This window comes from Aquila chrysaetos, chromosome 7, assembly GCF_900496995.4.
Source record: "Aquila chrysaetos chrysaetos chromosome 7, bAquChr1.4, whole genome shotgun sequence".
Classification (NCBI taxonomy): domain Eukaryota; kingdom Metazoa; phylum Chordata; class Aves; order Accipitriformes; family Accipitridae; genus Aquila; species Aquila chrysaetos.
In genome coordinates, this window is record NC_044010.1 from 31504625 (window position 1) to 31525653 (window position 21029).

Sequence of the window (21029 nt, forward strand, 5' to 3'; positions counted from 1 at the left end):
TCAGCTGCTTTCAGAATCTGAGGAGCCAGGCTATCTGCCCTTCTTGCCTATTTCCATGCTATCTTCCGCCTAACCACCCGAACGCCAAAGGGCCTAACTCAGAAAAAAATCATATTTCTGCAGGGTATGTGTGTGGACATGAAAAATGCCTCACTGTTCAGTGGAGAAGTGGTAACTTTATAACTTAGTACACAGCCAGCATGTACTCATTCTACCCTATGTTTCAGAGAAAGAATATCAAGTAGCGAGCAGTTTGCACTTGTTTCTTATTCCGTGTAAGATTAGCAGCATGAACTCTGATAAATTTATGGCAACATTTTACTTGCACATTTTGCTTTGCCAAATTCTATAGTAGTTTCAAAACAAAAAAAATTGCTCAGTACTTCAGGTAGTATTTATCTCACCACTGCATCATCATTTAAATGCTAGCTATCCAGCTGAAGCTCATTGATTACGAACTCTGTGGGGGTCCATACAGAGAGGTAATTCTGTCCTTGGCTGTGTCCAGCTGCCTTTTGGAATGGTCTCTCTTTCCCTATGAATTGTACAGGCAACTTAAGTAACTCGGTCTGTACCACAGAGGCTTTTTTCCCAAGTGAGGTAAGATGAATCTCACTCTTCTCAAGTTGTCTGCAGAGCTACTTCCCGCTCGCCTGATACAGACTTGCCTGTAAGTGGAATAATTTCTATGGTGCATGAACTGATGCCTATGCACCAACTGAATCAATTATACAAATGTTGTCAACAGGGTTATGGTTAGTATAGTAATACAAACGTAAGATTGTTCTGGAGAAATAATTTATTTCAGAACTCAGAAGCAGCTGATCTATAGTACAATTAGGTGCTAAAGAAAATTAGATAAAAACAAACAAAACTCTGATACAAAACAATTCAGTGTTAACCTTTAATTTGGCTTTCAGTCCTTACAGTTTTACAGTACTTTCCAGTGCTTTCCAGTCTCATAGTTGTATTTTTCAAAATATATAATTAACAAAGTCACTGTTGATATCAGCTGAGTTTTGGGCCCATTGTCCTTCAGTGTTATGGGTGCCCTTTTCTAGGCCAGTTCCTTGAAGGAATTATTATGGGGCTAAGTAATAACTCTTCTGGCAGGTCAGTTTTTGGATGGTACAAAATCTATAGGAATACCCGTTGCCTTTTTACTGGTCTCACAAATAGCTCCCAGAGGCATTGAGTAGGTCTGAAAAAACCATCAACCCAGATAAAGTTTTTCAATAAAGCCAAAGCCAACTTAGCAAGGTGTTACATTAGAAAGCAATTGTTCTGTACAGTAAGGACAATCAATTTCTCCATATTTCTTTCACCAGAACTTAAAGTTAATGGCCCATTGTACAATGGTGAATTCACATAATGATATCACCAAGCCTTCTTTCAATTAATCACACACTTTTCCAAACACATTTCAAAATAACTCTAGGAGAAGTTTTGGAAACTTTCTGGACATTGTCTGACAAGCCATTCTGCTGACACATATGCTAACTGCAAATCAGCCTCCTGGCTGCTGTCCCACCAGGGGAAGCAGAGTGGTGCAAACCAGCGGGTACCGGCACTGTGCTGCATGGATGGCTTCAGGCAGCTCCCTGGGATGATGAGGTTGTGCCACTTTCACTGGATTCCTCTCCACCACAAGGATTTATCCCTTTCGGTTTTGCAAACTGGTGTTTGGCAAGCATATAGGGCTAAAGTGTACTCTGCTTTTACTACCTGGGAGTCCTCTTTAAATGAAATGGGTTTAAGAGGTGTGATTTACAGTGGACTGTAATGCAATAGCCTCCATTCACTCAGTGCTCCTCTCCACACCTGTGCCCATGACTGACAACAGCAAGCCGTGCCTACCTGCTCAAGGCTCAGCTGCCTTCGAAGACTCAACCAGTTTTTCTGATCATTCCCTTATATAAATGAGAGAACTCCAGACTCTGAGATGAAATAGCTGGTACTCAGGTAGGTGGAGCTATACTGGTATACACAAACTAACAAAGCCTTGATACAGGAACACTGCTTGCCTAAAACAAAAATGCCCATGTTTGAGGAAAAGCCTGGGCTTCAGTCTGTCCTCAAAAGAATTATTCTGAGGATGAATGGTCTGGAAGAGGAGTCTGAACACAGATTTAGATTCTGCCTTCCCATCATCTGGCATGGGAGAGGATGTGCAGCCCCCAGTGCTTCCCTAGGAGGACACGTCTCTTCCCTGGAGGGAAGGTTTGTTGCTGTGATCCAAAATATTTTCATCTGATTCCTCCCTCCATCTCTGGTGATTGCACGTTATACAGACCAAAAATGTTACTCCATGCAAACAAGCAAAAGATCATGTGCATGTCTTCATGTGCATAAGTTGAATTACATCTGCTGCCACCAGGAAAGTGCCCTGAATACTGTTGCCATGCACATCCTCTTGCTTCAGTCTCTGTGACAAGGACTGGTTTATCAAGACTAAGCTTTACCACTATTTGTTTTGTATACAGAAAACAAGAGACATTATCCTGCAACTGCAGATTTCCTTTTGATTTTATTGTATTGGAAGATGGACTTCCCATATATAGTTAATGAATATCTGCTTGCTGATAAAACTCCTTCTTTGGAAATGAAGACTTTTTTGTTGTTGTTGAATTCTGACTGTGCCAATTAAGACTGTAAAGTGTTTCCATCTATTTCCCATTCAGAGCATCTAGACTCTGAGCAAGTGTGTATAGGCTTGGTTACTAGGTATTTCTAAAGGATTTTTGAAGCGTAGGTGAACCAGGGCTAGATTCTGCTCTTTCCTGTGCCTTTATTCCTGCTGTAGTGGGATTACTCTTGTGTAACTCAGAGCAGAATTTGGCCTCGCAGATGGGCGTAACTGCTTTATAAATTAGAACATGATACAATATGTAACCATGACAAATGCTCTATTAGGAGACCAAACCAAACTTTGGTGCCAAACCTGTAATAATTTGCCATCTGGCTGGTCACCTCAGTCTTCTTTGCAGCAAATTAAAAAAATGAAAAACTGAGATTGTACATTTGATGCTAAGTATTGGACTGCTGTATTTGCATAGAAGTGCTTGTGCAGGGCTAACTGCAAGCTGACTGAGAGCTGGGGCCTTGCTTTATAGATACCAAGGCTACATTCTTGTGGCGTCTCTATTCCATGATGAATAAGGGGAAAGAATAGCCTTCCAGCCCTAAAGGTTATTTTAAAGTCCTTTCCTTACCTGCTGACCAGTCCTTCTGCTGGGAAAGGGAGGATGCCATTAGTGAAGGACAGACTTCAGGAGAGCAAGGCTTGGTTCACATAAGCACCCATTTCTGGTGTTCATGCTTTGAAAGCTGACCCAGTTTGGTCTGGACGATCTTCCTGGGAAGCCCAGAGCATCAGTGCAAAATAGAGCTTCTATCCATGGATAAAATTGGAATGGAGTTATCCCATCTACTATACAGGTGATTTCTATGGTAGATAGAAATCTACCTTTTTCTGTCACTGATTTGTTCTTTGTGGTCTGTTCAACTGGTCATAACAGTCCCTTCGGTGTAAGAGAAAGAGAGATCTATGAAAACTTTAAAGAGGATTTGTGTTCCCTGAAAAATGGAGAACTTTTGAGGGAGATGAAAGAAATACAAAGAATTCTTCTGGCAAACAAGCCAACAAAACAACCCCAGCATCGCAGGTGGCCTGGCTGCAGCTCTGCGTGCGCTCCCAGCAATCCCCTGTAAGTCCAAAGGAACTGCTGAACTCCATCCCAGTGCTACAGCAGGAGCCAGGGTACTTCCAAAGGTAAGAATCATTATTTTCTGTGAAAGCTTTACATGTTCTTCACATAGGAAATAAGGGTTCAGCAGTTTCAGCTGCGTGTTCCAGGTTCCCACTTCTAATCTTATCCAGAGTTAGGACAGTGTGTGCGTACAGGAGAAAGGCAAAAGAAAAAGGGAAAAAAGAAAGTTGTAAAAGACATTATAAAATGTCCAGTGTGAGACTTTTTGCTGACCTTAAACTGCTCTGTGATTAAGAGAAGCCTTCTGTGGTAACAGCTTATCTACCTAACGAGACATTTCTCTCAGTGAAACACAAAGTACCCTGGGTGAGAGGTTTGGGTTTGGTGGCCTGCAGGTGTGAGCAGCTGACTGCTGCCGCGGGTCTGTGCAGGAACTTGCTGGACTTGACATGAACTGGAACAGGTTTTGAGTCTGGATGGGAGTAAATCAGAAAACATGTTTCAGGCTGATTCACATGCAGTTGGGGGATTGCATTATGTTGAATTATGTTTTCTGTCAATCTGAATAGGCTGTTACCTCCAAACAACTGCTTTTATTTTTTTTAATTTAGGAGATCTTCCTGATGAGATCCAGCAGTATAATGTCTGAATCAGACAGGTAACTCCCTCCAAGCATCCTCCTCAAAGCAGCAAGTAACAGTTTGTCCACACAGTTAGTACGGTGCCTGAGTTCTCAATGCCAATGAGGTACCACAAATTCCTTTATATCACCAGGGCATTGCTTTGCTTTATGACGCTGTACTGACCCTTGTTCTAGTTGTGTTGGGGTTTTTTTTCTGTGTTTTCATTTAAAAAGTATTAAGAGAAACTTGGCAAAATTATTTGGCTCAACTAAGAGCTACAATAGCTTAATCCAGATTTTATTATACTGAGACTTCATTATACAAAGTGAGTCACTATGCAGTAAGAAATGAACCTCAAGGAGCTTGAGGTTTTTGCAAATCACAAACTAATTTGGGATTTGTGAATAGTGAACCTTTTACCACTGTGGTATTCACCCATTTATTTCTGCAAGAGAGTGGTGAATTAAAAAATCTGTGGCTAAAGCAAGCCTTACGTGTGAGGGAGAAAACACTTCCCCAGAGCTATGCTGGCAGAAATGCATGCCCTACATATGGCAGGTACGCTGTGTTTTCAGACAAGAAGTTCTGTCTCTTGCCTCCTCATGTTTTCTTTCATGTTCTGTGTGTATTGATTTTTGTAATACCTATTTCTTGTTCCATTTTAATAATGTTTTTTTTTTCCACTGGCTTTCTATTTCTCCCCACTTTCTGCCAGCAAAACACAAACTTAATAACATTCAAGTTCATCACTTAATACCAGAGCGCTCACATGAGTTCCAAAAGAAGGAAAGTGAATTTATTCAGTCTGACATCAGAGGAAGGACATGACGTAGGACCCTGTTCAGCAAAATGGTCAGGCACGTGGCACGTGGCTACAGGAATAATCCTGTGCTAGAAACTGGGTAGATGGTTAAATGTGTTCCCAAACCATGTGAATCACGGCCATGCCTAACTAGGCATAAACCCACAATACAAGCTGCTCCAACAGGTGCAGGATTTCATCCTTTCTTCAAGGGTCACACCAACACAGGGGAAGTGATGCTGGTGAATTTGGGCAGGGACCCGGGCAGACCAAGCACCAGCGTGCTGTGGGGAGGCAGGAGCTGCCTTAGTGCTGGGGCTGAGAGACCCAAGCTGCTGCTGGCCACGCTCCAGCTCGGGCTGTTTTGTAATGCCTGCCTGGGGCTCCCAGAGTCCTGGGGCTCCCCAGGATCTGCTGCATGTCTTGGTTCTTGCTGAACCACCCCTGACCATCCTGAACCGCTTCTTAGCTACTGGATCCTTCTGTCTCTTTGGTGACAGGGATTAAAAGACTGGCTTATTTTCTATTGCCTATCAATCTTCCCTTCCTATGAGCTGAATAGCACAAAGGTCTTGAAGCCTGCCATTGCAAGACTTATTTGCCAACTACTGGATCATTCTCAGGCCCTCTTTTTACTTCTGTTTAGCATTCCCACATCCTTCATGAAGTGTCATGTCAAAGTCACCCAATTCCTTTAGCCAAAAACACAAACAAACCCCAAATAGGAAAAAAAAAAAAAAAAAAAGAAAAAAAGGAACATTTCACTTTGTCCTAAAGTGAAACATTCCCATTTATGAAACTCATAGCAACAAACAGTTCAGTGTGCCTGAATTTTATTTAAAAGAAAATGGAGTTGTTTCCTTTTTGATCAAATTAAACATCTCACTTGGCCTACAATGTTTTCCATCCTCAGTATTTTGGTTTACTACAAATAAATAGAGGAAAAGTTTACTATTTCAGATTGATTTGAAGTGATATGAGGATTTTATTACAACCTGCTAGTTAACTGAAGTGTCAAGAATATACTGCCATTCTTGCTTGGAGTCCCAGAGGATGAGGCACTGCATAGTCATAAGGAACTAAGAGTAAATCCCCTTTATTTCAGTCAACTGCCAAAGCAGCCTAACATTCCTAGCCATCCGGACATTATCTCCTTAAGTTTACAGAGAATGTATTTTATTTTCTATGTTACTACCAAACGACCTTCCAGTTTTGTTTTTCACCAGTTTACCCATCTTAGTTTGGTAAGTAGCAAGTAACTATCCTGGCTGAGAACTGTTTATGTTACTGCCAATAGTCATATGAATTTCACATAATACAGAATAATTAAAGAAATGCTTTCAAGTTTCCACATGAGGAAGAAAGCCATAGGGCACTAGTCAGTCATATGTTTTCATACTTACCTTATTTTTAGAAACTCCCATAAATCAAATTGTCAATAAATAGAGGGAAGACAGATACAACTTTTTTTGCCTGCCCCCCCCCCCCCCTTTTTTTTTAATCACAGTGGGATTCACATGCCACATTTTCCCTTCAGGGAGAGAAGACACTGGGATTTGGTGCAGCCTTTTGTGGAGAGTTTTCTTCTTCAAGTCCATGTTGTAAGGGATAGCTCTGCTCTGCTCATACATTGTCCAGATCTTTGAGGATGTCCGTTTCAGGTCTGTGTGAGGATGGGTTGTTCTTTACAGTGCAATTACTAGAGCATTGTCTCACCTATTTTTAAATCCTCCAATTAGTAGGAACTTGTGCTAATTCCTCTTGGTGGTTACTTGCAAAATCCACAGCAGAATTTTTTCACTCTTGCAGGTGATAGATGTCTTTTAGAACCTTATTTTGCATCCTTGCATAGAGGAAAGAGTTCTCAGTAGCTAATGCAACCTGATGATATAAAAAGGCCTCCAAGAGTAACTGCAGTTACTTAAGTTCAGTGACTACTGGCTGTGCCAATAGTTGAACATGTGCTCAAGTGTTTTGCTGTGCTGTGAGCTAGCTCTGGATGGATTTATTGCTGGTAATTTGAGAAAGGCAATATAAGTGGGAGGTAAGGTAATACCAGTTTGAATTCCTCATTTGTGAATTTCTCCTTCCAGGTCATGATTAAAAAGTGTTAAGTATTATGCAAAAATTCAGAAGCTATTTGAATTTATAGGGTGAGAGAATAAATAGCTCCCTCATTCCCTTCCTCCATCCCAAACCTCAGTTCCAGACAATGAAAACATCAACACAAAGCAATATATTTCTGGGAAATCTCATATGGAATTACAAGGAGAGTGAAGGAAAGATCTAAATGGCACAGAACAAAATACTCTATAAAAAAGCTCATGGTCTAACACTGACCTCTTAGGTATCACTAGCCCTGTATTTTAAATGATGCTAGCTAGTATTTTTCTTTCCTATCCTTTAGCAGCTCTGATCTCCATATTATTCATTGCCGAAAAAAGTTAATTTGACTAATTTTTTTAAAAAATAAAATATTTTATTTGGCACCAGAACAAATGTTTTATTAAGGCTAAGGTAGCTATAATGCAGGTATTGCTTTGAGTATACAGCAGTCATTTTTGAAATTGTGTCAGAAAGGCAGCCATATCTTTTTTGACCAGATTTATTATGCTCCTTATTGCTCAATAGTCTGTTATTTTCCAGATGTTCAGTAATTTATGTTTCTTAATATTTGTTCCATTACTACTAGATACAGTAGTCTGACTTATGAGGGGGTAATTTCTGAGACCATTGAATTTCTTGTTAATTGCTACTCATTTTTGTTGTTATTATTATCAAAGCATCTAAAAGCCCCACCATGATCAGGGCCCATTGTGCAAAAAGCACAATGTGTACATTTAGGAGGAGAGAAGATCAAACAGCCCAGTATAATAATACAACCTCCCCTTTTATTGAAAATCGGTATTTTGCTTTCCTCTAGCTCTGTAGTTCCCCCAGTCCCTCACAATGAAGGAAGAACTATTGGCATGGCAAATTCATTGAGTAACTCCTTTAATACACTAGTATGAACACCATGCAGCTAAGAAAATGTATTCGTATCTCACATAATCCCTCTCACATTCTTTCACAAGAGTTTTTACTGATTGGTGAGCATATAAATGGGTTTTCTTAATGTTTCTAGTTAAATGTGAACGTTAGAAAGGGGGTAAGCACCTTTGGGGAGGGTTTACGAACACAGACCTACGCCCTCAGCTGTTGGTAGGTGTGTTTTCTGCAGTATGTCTTTACCTCGCTCAAGTTGTCAGTTTTTCTGTTTCTTCCTGGCTTTGCTAGCTTCAACAGCATAGTGAGACGATCTTGTTTCTGACAGCTCATTTGAGACTATCTAAAAGCTTGAAAAGGAGGGCATTGAAGGAGAATGTAGTTGTCCTACTTGTGAGCCACAGGGTGATGGTAAATCTATGGTAAATCTGCCAAATAAGTGGCAGTGAAACACCAAAGTTAGCTCTGGCTGAGCTTTGTTCTGCCAGGCCCAAAGCCTGGTTGTTTAGGGTTATTCAGGCACCACTAGAGCTACTTGTGATCTGCAGGGCAGATACACCCTTTGTCTCTACCACCTCCCTTTAATTTTGCCTTTGTTTTTGCCTGATGTTATGCTACTTCCATAGGCTGCTTGTGTCACCTGCCTGAGGAACATCTCCAAGTGACCACAACTGAGACCTAAGCTCGACCCTGAGCAACTCTGTCTGACACATACAAGTGATGGTGTTTCACTGTGACCTTCAGTGCCTTAATTTAGAGCTAGGACCTCAGAGTCCCATAGTAGAGCCCTTTGGAGTAAAGATGCTGCTGTCTTTTTCTCTTAAACTCATGTTTTGAAGCTATAACCCATTTTGAGATGCAGAGGAAGGAGTTCTGGACTGTGACACCCCTGTCAACTGCATGATGGGAGATGCCAGTTTGCTCAGACTTAACATGAACACCAAGCAGACAACTTAGCTTTGCTGTCAGCCCACAGAGCTTCACACTCACTCTTTTTGATTGGTGGTCTTTTAGCTCTATCAGTAGCGCCCAAACTTTTCAGCCTGGCAGGCCACAATAACCTTAAGCTACTCAATAAGCTGTAGCTTGCAATAACCAGAACAATTCTTAATACTCATGGACAGCTCTTGGACAGCTCATACATTACTCAGCCCATGCATCTGGGCAAGTCCATGTGTCCTGAGCAGTGTCTAGGAAAGTAGGAAGCTGTGAGCATGTGGCTGCCTGAAATAGCTGCCTTTGGTCTGCTTCTGCTGGAGCAGACTGCAAGAAGTATTCTCATGGCAGAGGCCTGTGTCATCTTCCCTCCTTCTCTTGAGAATTTCTTGGAGGCAGCACCCAGGTACTTTGTGAGCCAGTTGAATTTCTCTGGCAGCGGTGATAAGAGATTTCTTAGAGGCTCTCTGCCCCATGTGTCCCTAGGAGGATGTGATGGGAGAGGCCAGCAAATATCCCAGAAAGGAGCCATGTAAATCTCCCAGGAGCTGGCTGCAAATGTTCAGAATTGTTCTAGTGGGCTGTAGATCTTCATATTCCTGTACCAATACCCCTGGTTGCTATAGATTTCAAACCCGCAATGCCAACAATGTGGGAAAAAAAAAACCACTCCTGGATAAATCTGGTGTGTGTTGACTATTGCTTGGCTATGTAATTGCCAGTGGGACCATCACCAAAAGCTAATGGCTGTCTTGATATTTCATTTCTGAGGCAAATTCCTTGGAGGAAATGTAGCAAGCTCATTCAGTAAAGTGTCTCCATCTCTGCTCATGCAGTTTGACCCAACATGAAGCTCAGTTTTCATTTGAAAAATCTCTTGACTTGAAATCATGCCTAGTAACTATATTAGCTGTGTTAAACAAGATGGCAAATGTATGGGTCTTCTCAGGTTTCTTTTTGTGAAAGGAACCCAGTACTAAGAGTTTCTTGTGGTCCAAGGAATGTATTTTCCACATCTGTATATTTCACACAAGAAGCAGTGCAGTCATGTAGGAGTGCAAGTTTTGTTCCCCACAACTTCTCAGCGGTGGTTTTGCATCCATAATTAAGATGTCTGTTCCTACCACATAACTTGTTATATTCTCTGTTAATGACCTAAATGTTTCATTTTTCTGACATAGAACCCAAGGATACCAGCATTATTTCTTACAAAAAAGTACAAAACCATGTGTCAGGCCTCAGAAATATGTGGAATTTTCCTCTAAGTTAGGCCTGTATTCAAAAGTTAAGATGGGTCACTTCCCTGTGTTGTTGTCAGGATGGTAAATCAGACTGGCTAAATCCCAGGGCTAAGAAAGGCTGCTGTTCCTTATTGGACCCAGGTGGGTGGTAGCTTCATTTTCGGAGAGTCTGGCTGAGGTGCTCACTTTGGTGAAAGAGCTGTGAAAAGATTCACAGTGCCCATGAGCAGCAGAGTTGAATCTCAGCTAGCAGGGGTCAAAAACAACAGCAGGGAATATTAAAACTACAAGTAAGTGAAAGGGCATTACTCTGTTGACTCCAGGACCTGAAAACATTGATCACAGGGGAATATCCACATGTAACTTCTGAAAAGGGACTTGCTTTCTGCTGTTTTGCATCCGACGTGGTCTGAGGTATCATTCCTGCTGTACTGTTGAAAGTGGGGTCTGCTCCCAGGGTTACCTCCTGCATTTTCAAAGAGCTGGTGTTGGCTAATAGCTTTCTCTAGGAAGTGTGCCTTACAGCCTGGGATCCTTTCAGCTAACCCTCTCTGGGCAGTGGGTATTTTTGCTTGCTAGGAGATCTGGAAATGCGTTCAAGTGTACGTTCCTTGTTTTGTAGCACGCTGCTCAGTGCCAAATCCTGCATGCTTTACTTGTCTTAAGCTGTTACATGTTGCTCTCTAAGGGTTTGGACTAATGTTAGTTTTTAATACCCCCTCCTTTTTGTTCTTTCTTTCTCCTTTTAAAAAAAATTATTTTTAACCAGGAAGCACAACAAAATGGTTAGAAGTATTCCAGACCTTTTTTTAACTCAGTTACCCGGTCTCTGCACATACAGTTCTTATACAAAAGATTTTCAAATAATTGGTGATGAAGTCAAGAGCCGATTCATACATTTAGCCACCTTGGCTAGACATTGGCAGCAGCAGCTAATTGGGACATTGCAAGGGTATGACAAATATTATAGAGAGGTCATCTGCCTACTAAAATCAGCTCAAATCATTGTAAAATCAAATAAGGAAATTGTAGCTTATTTTCTTGACATGAATCCTACTCTGGGTTAGTATTCATCTACTATTTGCCTGGCTTTGTACTTTCAGTGTTTTATAGCCTTTCTTCTCCTTCCTCAGATTACCTGCTATTTTTCCAGGACTCTAAAAGCCACTGAAAACTGCAAGGATTTTTTTTGTTCTGTTGTTTTGTTGTTGGGGTTTTTTTCTAGGTGAAGAATCCAGAGTCCAGAGTCTGTCTCTTTTCTCCAGGATGCTATACCCTGTTGACAAAAGCTCTTACAAGTAACTCAGCCCAAGATACAGAAACATACGCAAATTAATTACTTAACATGTGGAACAATTCCTCAAGCACTGCCCATGTGAACTTCCTTACCCTGTGATAAGCTGGGGTGGTTTCCCTGTCTCTCCATGGAGATGGGGCCAGGTAACCTGTGCTGGTTGTGGGAAAGGCTCAGAATGTGTGTGCAAGCCCTAATCAGAGAACAGCTGAGGGGCTGGAAATGCACACCCTAGTTTACATCATGGTAACTATTCCTGTGCCTGTCCCCTTAGGTATTTTTGGGACTGTGCTTTTCCCTGGTTCCCTCTCCTTGTCCTCATGCGGTGCTTGTATGGCTGGGATTTGTTTCTTGGCCAGCTGTGGAGACCTGCTGCTGGGCTGAGCCTTCCCGCCTCCCACCCCCTCTCCTCTTCACCAGCACCTCATCTGTGTTGACATCCTCAGCCTCTTCTGTTTCCCCTGCGTCCCAGGCAGCTGACTTCCCTTGGTTTCCTTCCCGCTTGGACCACTGGCTGCCTTCCTCACCTCCCCTGCAGTGCAGCACTGTTGTGTTTGCTCTTCCCCGCTCCTTGCCCAGGAGAGGTGGTGGTCTCTGAGGGAGCACAGTGGATGTCCTAGCACAGCCTGGACCCTGTGCAGTGCCACTCCATCTTAATGCCTTACAGCTGTGCTGCTGTGGACTCAGGAAAAACCATAGATCACTCCGTCTTCCTCCTTTGTTCAACAGCTGTTTTCTGACAGAAAAGCAACAGCTTTCTCCGTGCTGTAAACTCACTGAACTAGCAATAACTGTTTTATAGTTTTGCTGCCCTTGCTATTAATGGAGAAGCGTTAAGTGTCTGTATATTCTTACTTGGCTACTGGCCGCCCTTTCAATTTCTAGTGTGATTTTTCTTTTGACATTCAGCTGCTCATTGTAAAAACAGACCAGGTATGTTGCAAGCTTTGGGGTAGCCTTAAATCTTATTGTGACTTTTAGGGTGTTCCAGCCTTTGCTAATGGACTTACTATTTCTTTCCATTGCAGCTGATTCTTTCTAGTCTGACTCTGCCAGTTGCCAGTCAGCCCTGCGCAACACACCAGACCTGACAGGGATTTGTTAGGTGTTCTCTGCAAAGGACTGAGAGAGAAGCAGGAACAGGGTTGACAAGAGGGACATGCAGGGTGAAAAGGACAGGCAGGAGAACCTGAAATAGGTGGGTGGGAGGGAAGTTGCCTCTGATGGTAGTTGTCTTGCGTGGGAGAGGAAATATTTTGTTTGATTGTCCATCTATGCTGCCTGCCAATATTTCAGACATGTCAGTGGATATCTTCTCATGGTGCCAATGTGGTGTGTGGGCCTACATGTGGCAGAGAGTGTGGGGAGGCAACTGACCTTTGAAATCAAGATGATCAGCCATCGGAGGAAAAACAAGACCACTGTACTATCTGTTAATGTGGCCATAGAACCATATTGGCCAACCCAGCCTTAGAGCTGTTGGAGACTCTTATGTGGTTCTGGGACCGTCTTCTGCTGTCTTTGAGAGTATGGCTAGTATTACAGGATTGGAGGGGCCATTGGCAATGGCTAGAATGATATGGCTAGTATTACAGGATTGGAGGGGCCATTGGCAATGGCTAGAATGACCCTGTTTTGTGTAAGAAAACCTAGGCAGTTTATGAACGTTTTAGCAAAGAGAAGGCCTGTTCACAACCTTACGAGAAGGACAGATGTTTTTAAAAGCCTAGAGGTAACTCTGGGCTGGAGTGATCCCATGAAGATCATGACAAGTCTAGCTGGCCATGATGCCCACCCCCATTTCCCAAGCTGTTGCCCAGGGACTCTGGGAGAGGAAGGATTTAAATAGAAGAGGGTCAGGTTGTCTCAGCAAAAGCGTAACTCGCTCTCCCACGTCCCAGAGAAGTCTGAAGCTCCAAGGATTTCATTTTCACCTCAAAAGCAGTACTAGTTGACTACCCTGCTGTAGAGCTTTCATAAGACTGTAGGTGGCATTGGGAGTGTCTGGTGAGCCACCTTGCAAAATCAACAGAAGAAATGATCCAGTAATGTACTGCTTACAGCACTGTCCACTCCCCAGTGTCCCACCCATTGTACAGGGAGCTTCTGGCAAGCAAGGAGTAAGTGGGCTCTGGCAGGTGCCTTGTATCCAAGTGGGCTGAGGCAAACTTCCCCCAACACTTCTGTGGAGAGGCTGTTGGGATGCTTCAGCTGCTCCCACTAGAAAGGGTTGGGAGGAGCAGCACTAAGTTTTCTCTAGCCAGCTAGTTTGTGAATCATTTATAGTGTCTTGTTTCATTTGTATATTAGCTGGTTGTTTAGCTGGTCTGGCAGATAAGCAGGAAATAACTGAGTAGCGAGACTCCCTTATGCACAAAGTTTTTGTCCATCTTTCCCACTCTAACATAGCACAGAGGATGACAAGCGCTATAATACCTCACCTAATGCTGTTCATTCTTAGATGGCAAAGGGATATTTCTGCTTATCCTGCTATGCAAAATCTCTCACAGGAGATAAATGTTTGCTCTTATCAGCAGGTTTTACTATGAAAAATGGATATTGCCTGCAATAAGCTAAGCTTTTTATTCTTTTGCTTAAATTTCTTGTACTTTAGGCCTTTGTTAATGAGACGCACATCGACAATTTCAGTGGTGTTAAATATGCTCAGTTGCCACTAAATATACATGAAGGTGGGTATGTCATGCTTTTAAAGTTCAGCCCTTAAAGAAGCATGTGTGTAAACAAATGCATGTAGTGATAAACAGTGAAAAAGGAGTATATGAAAAGTGGCTTGACTTCTGTTCTCAAGATCTGTATGCAGTGAAAGTATTGGCCTCTCTAAAATTATTGGTACCTGCAAATCTCATGCAAGAGATCAGCTGGGTGACTTTCCTGATCTCTCCTATTCCATGATTAGATGCACCAGACTGTTGCAATGCAGGTGGAGGTGATAAATTTGTCCGTCATTGACTAATTCTTCAGCCAGAAGGACAAAAGGACTTAGGATGGAAGCATTTTTAAACATGAGTCACCCAGACATAGTGATAATTTTCTGTTCATGCTGTGCAGAATCTACTTTCTGCTAGAAAACACAAACATGGAAACCATAGATTTATCTCTATAAGAAGTCATTTTTGCCAGTTCTAATGGATGTACTTTTCCAATATCAGGTGTTCCAATATTACTAGAATTATTCCAGTGTTTATTGAATATTTGAAAAATGGTAGATTTCCAATATACTGAAATAGTTCTTATATTACTGAAATTCAATGAGTTGGGCACGCAGCTTAACAACAAAACCAAAAAACCCTTGGTTCCATCTGGGTAGTCCAAGTTAATCTAATAGAAGTCATGCAGTGAACATGTTGTAAGACAAGAATACTGCCTAATACTCCCAATATCTGTCAGGATGGGAGAGCAGAAAGCATTTAACTGACCCAGGCCTTCAGCTGATGAAGCTTGCATGGGGACAGCTCTTAAAGAACCAAGGCTGTGGAGTCACGTATCATGAAATCAGAAGTCAGTTTGCTTCCTGTTGCAGTGATTAGAACTGGACTGGAAGATTCCTCCCACAGTTGCTTTCAGGTTGGTTGGCCCACGGACAAGACCTGTGTGATCCAAAGCCTGATGGTTGACTTACTGGCTTGGCACATAGGAAATTTCGTTTCAAGATCCTGCCTTGCCCAAAGCAGACATGATGTTTTTCATTCCAAACCTTTACTGTGTTTCAATCTGGGTGACTTGAATTTAGGACTCCACATGCCAAACACGGTACCACAACCATCAGGGTATGGAGCATTTGCCTTGTAATGGAAACATTTCCATTAAAACCCTAGCACTGCTGACGAAGCAACCTACTTAGATGGAATGGTCTTCACTGATGTAGGTCAGTTCTTAGATGAAATGACTTTCTTGAGAATAGAGCCATTCTGGATCTGGTGCTAGCTGAAATACAAATGCACTTTTGTCATGCCCTTTGCCCTACTGGAAGCTGGGAAGAATCAGTGAAGACCCGGGTGGGAAGAGCTCTTGACCTCTGAGATCATCCATGGCCTAGGACAATTTTTAAGAGGAGAAGCACCAAGCAGCTGCAAGTCGAGTGATCATCTGTCCCTTGGTCCAGTGCATTAACACAGTCCTTCCTTTGCGCAAAGAAACAGACCACCTCACCTTTTATAGCTGTGCAGACTGGCCAACCTGCTATAGGTGGCCTACTAAAGTGGCAGATAGATCAATCTAAAGCAAATCTATTTTGTGGTGAAATTCATTAGTATGAGTTGTCTGTCCTAAGAATAACTCATCTCTGGACAGATCCTGAAGTCCCCTCTCAGTCTGTTTTTGTTCAGCTGAGGCAAAACCACTGTTGAAGCCAAGAAAATTTTCTTCTCTCAGTGGAAAATGGCAATGATGTCAGGATTTGGCCTGGTAAAATAATGATAATTCTCTGCATTTTACAAGTTCTGTTTATATGATGATCTCAATCTATTTAGAAGATGTTAATCAGGCTTCAATACCTGTGTGAGCTGGATGGCAAGCAGATGTTTTTGCAAGCAGAAGGAAGCTAAGGGCTGCATCTGTGGTCATGTCATATGCTGACAACCTTTCAGTCACTTTTGCCAATGGTTGGTGTATTGGCTTCAATTGACTCTCCTCAATATTGATGAGCCAAAGAAGAAAAACATGAGGAGGTGTGTATATACATTATACTTATTTATTTATATATAAAATGGTGGCTCAACACATCCATGTACAAGAGGGTTTTAGAAAAAAAATGTAGTGATTCAAAGCACCAATTTTAACTTTGCTAAAAGCAGCTAAATGATGCCCCTGCCCTACATTAAACTATGGTGCGATCAAAGAGGGCAGATGCCAAGTACTTGTGGTTTTACAGCTTTCAAATAAATATTGCTCAACCTCATAAAAAGAGCATGAGAACAGTGAGTAAATTTTTCCTTTTCTGTTTGTTCCTTTATTTATTTATTTCCAATATGCTTTACAGGTAAAGGAGTATTGCTGCTGTCCTTCTCAGGGTGTCTGCAGAGCATTCAGCTGTGAATGCTGTTTGACTTCAAATCCAGTTACTTTAGGTTGGCACGCTCGATTGCAAAACATTTTATGGGCTGGCAGATAGAGCGCCCTGGCAGATCTGCCGTGGAGCTGCAAGTTCCATACCCAGCTGAAACTTTTTTTAATTCAACACTGTCATTTTTAAATAACAGTGCAATTGCAAAACAAATTGGCAGGTACTTATGAACTGAATACTGCCTGGGGCTCTGTCTTTTCATTTTGCTGACCAGTGTGCCTGGTCTTCAATTTAGAAAAGCACCCAGTAGTTAAAAAGCACTGGTGAAACCATGTAATGCAGAGCTAACCGCATTGTAGAAGGAAAGGGAGATGCTTGCTCTGACTTGTTGATCCTTACAAACTGGTTAGCTTCATGGTGGAGGGCAATGTTTAAAAAGAAAAGCGCTCCAAAGTGTCTATCTGTTACAGCAACCACCTGAGCACGAACTTTCTTTGCAGAGTTTAAGCGTTCTTCCCCAGGTCCTATGTGAAGCTTCAAGTAATTTTGGAATATTAAACTGGAAGGGCCCTGTTGGGTCACTGACTCCCAGTGCTCTGCTGTCTTGAGCAACCACCTCATATGATCGCTTTCCTGGACAGTAGGTTGCATCAGATACGTGTGGGCCATCTCCTATAAATCAACACAGCTCTGCTGAAGCTGATCTGTGAAGCTCCAACTTTCGCTGCGTGGCTTTGTAAAAGTTCTTGCTGTTTTACCTATACGTTTGCATTGCTGTCTCCCTGAGCATATTAACAAGAGGTTGAACAGGATGTTTAAAACAAGTAAAGGCATTCAAGTTATCTCACAAAGTAAGTCCTGGATCACCACTGCATGAAGCCCTAAGGTTGTCAGTCTTGTATCAGTCAGTCTATGAATTAATCAGTTTATCTGCCCATAAGCCAAGATGATATGTAATGATATGACTCAGAAGCCAAAAATAAAGTGCTGTGCTTGGAACATCGCCTCACATGGGCTTTGATGACCCAATGGAGGATGCAGCTTTCATAGGCTGGGGTCTTCAGCTGGTTGTCTTGTAGGAGAGACAGAACCCAGGAAGCACCAGTAATAGCATCTTTGAAGACATTTCTGTTGCCATGAACCAGGATGATCCAAGTATGGATCTACTAGAAGAAGGAGCACCTCAGAAAGATGTAATTCTCCAGCCATTAGCCCTGAGTGACATTCACATACCTTATGGTCTTGTGTCATATGGTGTTGGCCTGAACTGTGCCCTGTTTAGTGGGCATCCTCTATTCACACAATTTACTGTGCAATGCAGCCACAGAACAGAGAGTGCCTTGCGAACTCCACGAACATCTCCAGTCATGGGACTTTGTGAGTTACACCACTGAGATGTGATGTGGAGCTGTGGGGATAAGGGGAATATATCCATGTGTTATGGGTTTCCACCTGTGAGTTCTCCAGATCTTAGCACTCACTGTGGCTGTGATAAATCCTGTTGTGGATGTTTTGAGGACAGTGCTTAGTTAATGCAGTCACTTCCTTAAGTGAGACCTGCACATGATATTTACCAACATCTGTACTTCCTAGTTAACACTGCAGTAAAAGCTGTTGTAGTCTTTCAGCCACTGGCATTATAAGTGACCTATTTCTGAACATTGTCTGGAAACTTGAATCTGCCACCCTGCTCAATGGAGATGGGAGCATAAGGATATTTTCCTCAAAAAGAGTTTCAAATAAAGCACTAGGTACTCTAAGCCAGGACAGAAGAGGCAAGGATAACACAAAGGACTATCCTAGCCTCTTTTGTATCAGCTAAGGGCAGCAAAAAACATTTGGAAAATGGTGTGAAAGGCCCCTGTTCCCAATTCACAGCATATCTACAAACAGTGAAGAATCCAGTCAGAACGTAGGAATCTTCAGAGTGTTTGAAAGTCCCTAGTACTTGCTGCTGGTATCTATATTTATTCCTAAAACCATATGGGATAAGATACTCACCTTCCCTATTCCAAAAAACCCCCATTGTGTATTCATCTTGAGTGAATATGTCTTCAAGACTACTGATTTTTCAGATGGGCTTTGCTCAGTCTAAAAGTCAATGGCATTTAAAATGTAAGTTGAGACAGGCAGAATCCTTGGTTCCTCCTCCAGATAAATGGCCTCTGTAGCTGTGAGAAAAGGAACTCAACTTGAAAGGAGATGAATATACAGTTTCCTGACATAAAAATCTATGTGAATAGGAGATATACTAGACAAAAAGATGCTAGTCATTGTCTTTCAGCAGGACAGAAATGTTTGTGAGAATGTTTGTGCAAGAATTTTATGGCTAAGTGTGTAGGATGTTGAGGTTTCAGTCACCTGGTGTGTACTTGTCATTTTGCCAGTGCTGAAAGAAATGTATGGATATACTTCTTCATTAATTCAGTTATGTTGGTCCTTGTAATCATGAAAGTTCATGCAGTGTGTTATGACTCTATGAAAAGTTAAGTAACCCATTGCTTTTTAAGGCAAAATCTTTTGTTTCATGGCTTTCTCAGAAATGTGAATCATCTAGCATTGGGTGAGTCTTTTGGTCAGTTGTCTCTGCACATTGACCAGTTCAGCTGATTTATGGCCACATGAACTCCTTTTGAAATTTCTGGCTAAGCACCATAGAAGTTCTAAAACAATCTTCGAGGTTTTGAGTTCCTCTTTTTCTCCTCTAGGGAAGGGAAACTTGTATAAATGTGGTTATTCTGGGAAAGCCTATGGTTTTAATTTCTCTCCCAAGGGGGTAGAGATGTCTTCCAAACCTAGTATTGAGAAAAAGGGCCAAAGGACTACCTCAGGAAAGAAGATACAACTTGGAAGGCTGGCCTGCATTTTCTCTGTCCAAAGCTTTTTGAAGGAGCAGATATGAAGCTGTGAATATCTGTAACTCTGTCACCTGGACACTTCCTTTCCTTTACAGGGATCTTTCTTGCAAGTGAAATATTAGAAGCTAGCGAAATCATTCCAGTGCACTCACGCCGAGTGAATGGAAGAGGTATGTGAAAATTAAATGTATTATTTGGAAGCTTCTCTGGATGCTTCTTACTTTCCTAGGGGAGGAAAGACCTAGAACTGTTTGGTCCTATCTTTTATTTTTCACCTTAATTGGCCTCAATAAGATTTATCAACCATTTCTGTACAGGCAGTGTGCTAACGTATTCAAAACCAGCTCTGTTCTGAGGGCAGACTGGTACTTGCTGACAGGTAGGATATAGAACGTTCCACAGCTCTCAGTTTCAGGCTCTTTTCACACTACTCTGGTATTCCCAACAAACCCCTCTTGCGCATCTGACATGTCAGGCATATCAGCACACACCAGAATTCTTCTTTTTATAAGTATCTCCCTCAAAAGCCTGATACCATGTGCACTATTTGCTTTCCCATCTGACACAGTGTGAAGCTCTTCAGAAAGCCCAGCTTTGCAGCCAGGTGGTTCTCTTGCCCTGGCTTATCAGGCAATGAAACCATTGCTTCCCTCTGCTTTGAAAATAGAAGCCAAAATGTCCTTGTGGCTGCTCCCCTAACAGGCTCAAACCACCTCATACTGCAAAGAACTCTTTCTTTGTTGATGCTCTGAGTGTGACACCAAGTGATGCACTGAGAAGGAGTGAGACTAATTGTACTTTTGAGAGCTTTTCTCAAAAGGTTAATCATTCTGCTGATCTGGGGCTTTAGTCATAACATGGAGACATGGACTATCCTGTAAAGAAGGGATCAGATTGCTCTAATGGAGTACCATTTATGAACTGGAGAGCTTGGCTGCAGATGAAGAAAGTGAGAAACACAGGAAAAGTAACAAATACCCAGGTCTTAGCAAATTGCTGTTGTTACTGAGGCTGACACGCTTAGCTGTAAATTGGGTCAGTGGTTCCCTCCTGGCCCAATCATGCAGAAGCAACTAAGGCACTAGGTAGATGGAGGTATTAGCCTCATGCAGTTTTAATGCTGAAAGAAAATTTTATGGCCTGTGTACTGCAGGGTAAATGATCCCAATCTTCTCTTCCATTCTTAAAATCCAAGGCACTGACCTTCTCAAATACATGACTCATCTATTGCCAGGAAGGTGAAAGTCCAACTATTAATGAGTGGCTTCATTGTATACAGCCTTCAAAGCCAGGCCTCTGCAATCAGCTCAGCTGAACGCTTTGGACGTCTTCCCATCACTTGATCCTAATCATGGGTCTGCACCTGGTCCAGCTTTCTGTTTGGGACAATATGTTAAAAATTCATTGTTGCACTTTTTTTTTCTTTTAATTGACTTTTTCTTCCCCTCTGAGTTAAATGAATGCTTTATAGGATGAGAACTGAACAACATCAGTGGAATAAATTGTGCGGGAGAGCCACAGGCATGGCTCGTATTCAGGAGAAAGCAGGAGTATCCA

The 21029-nt window shown here is 42.1% G+C and overlaps 1 long non-coding RNA gene across 1 annotated transcript in view; it reads left to right on the top strand.

Annotated features, from left to right (window-relative positions):
• Nucleotides 1-863: 863 nt before the first annotated feature.
• The window catches only part of LOC121233421, a 45710-nt gene continuing 25544 nt past the window's right edge, over nucleotides 864-21029 (top strand). The window contains exons 1-2 of the long non-coding RNA XR_005932791.1: nucleotides 864-3772; nucleotides 4322-4368. This is a non-coding gene — a long non-coding RNA (uncharacterized LOC121233421). The remainder of the gene's footprint in view (nucleotides 3773-4321; nucleotides 4369-21029) is intronic.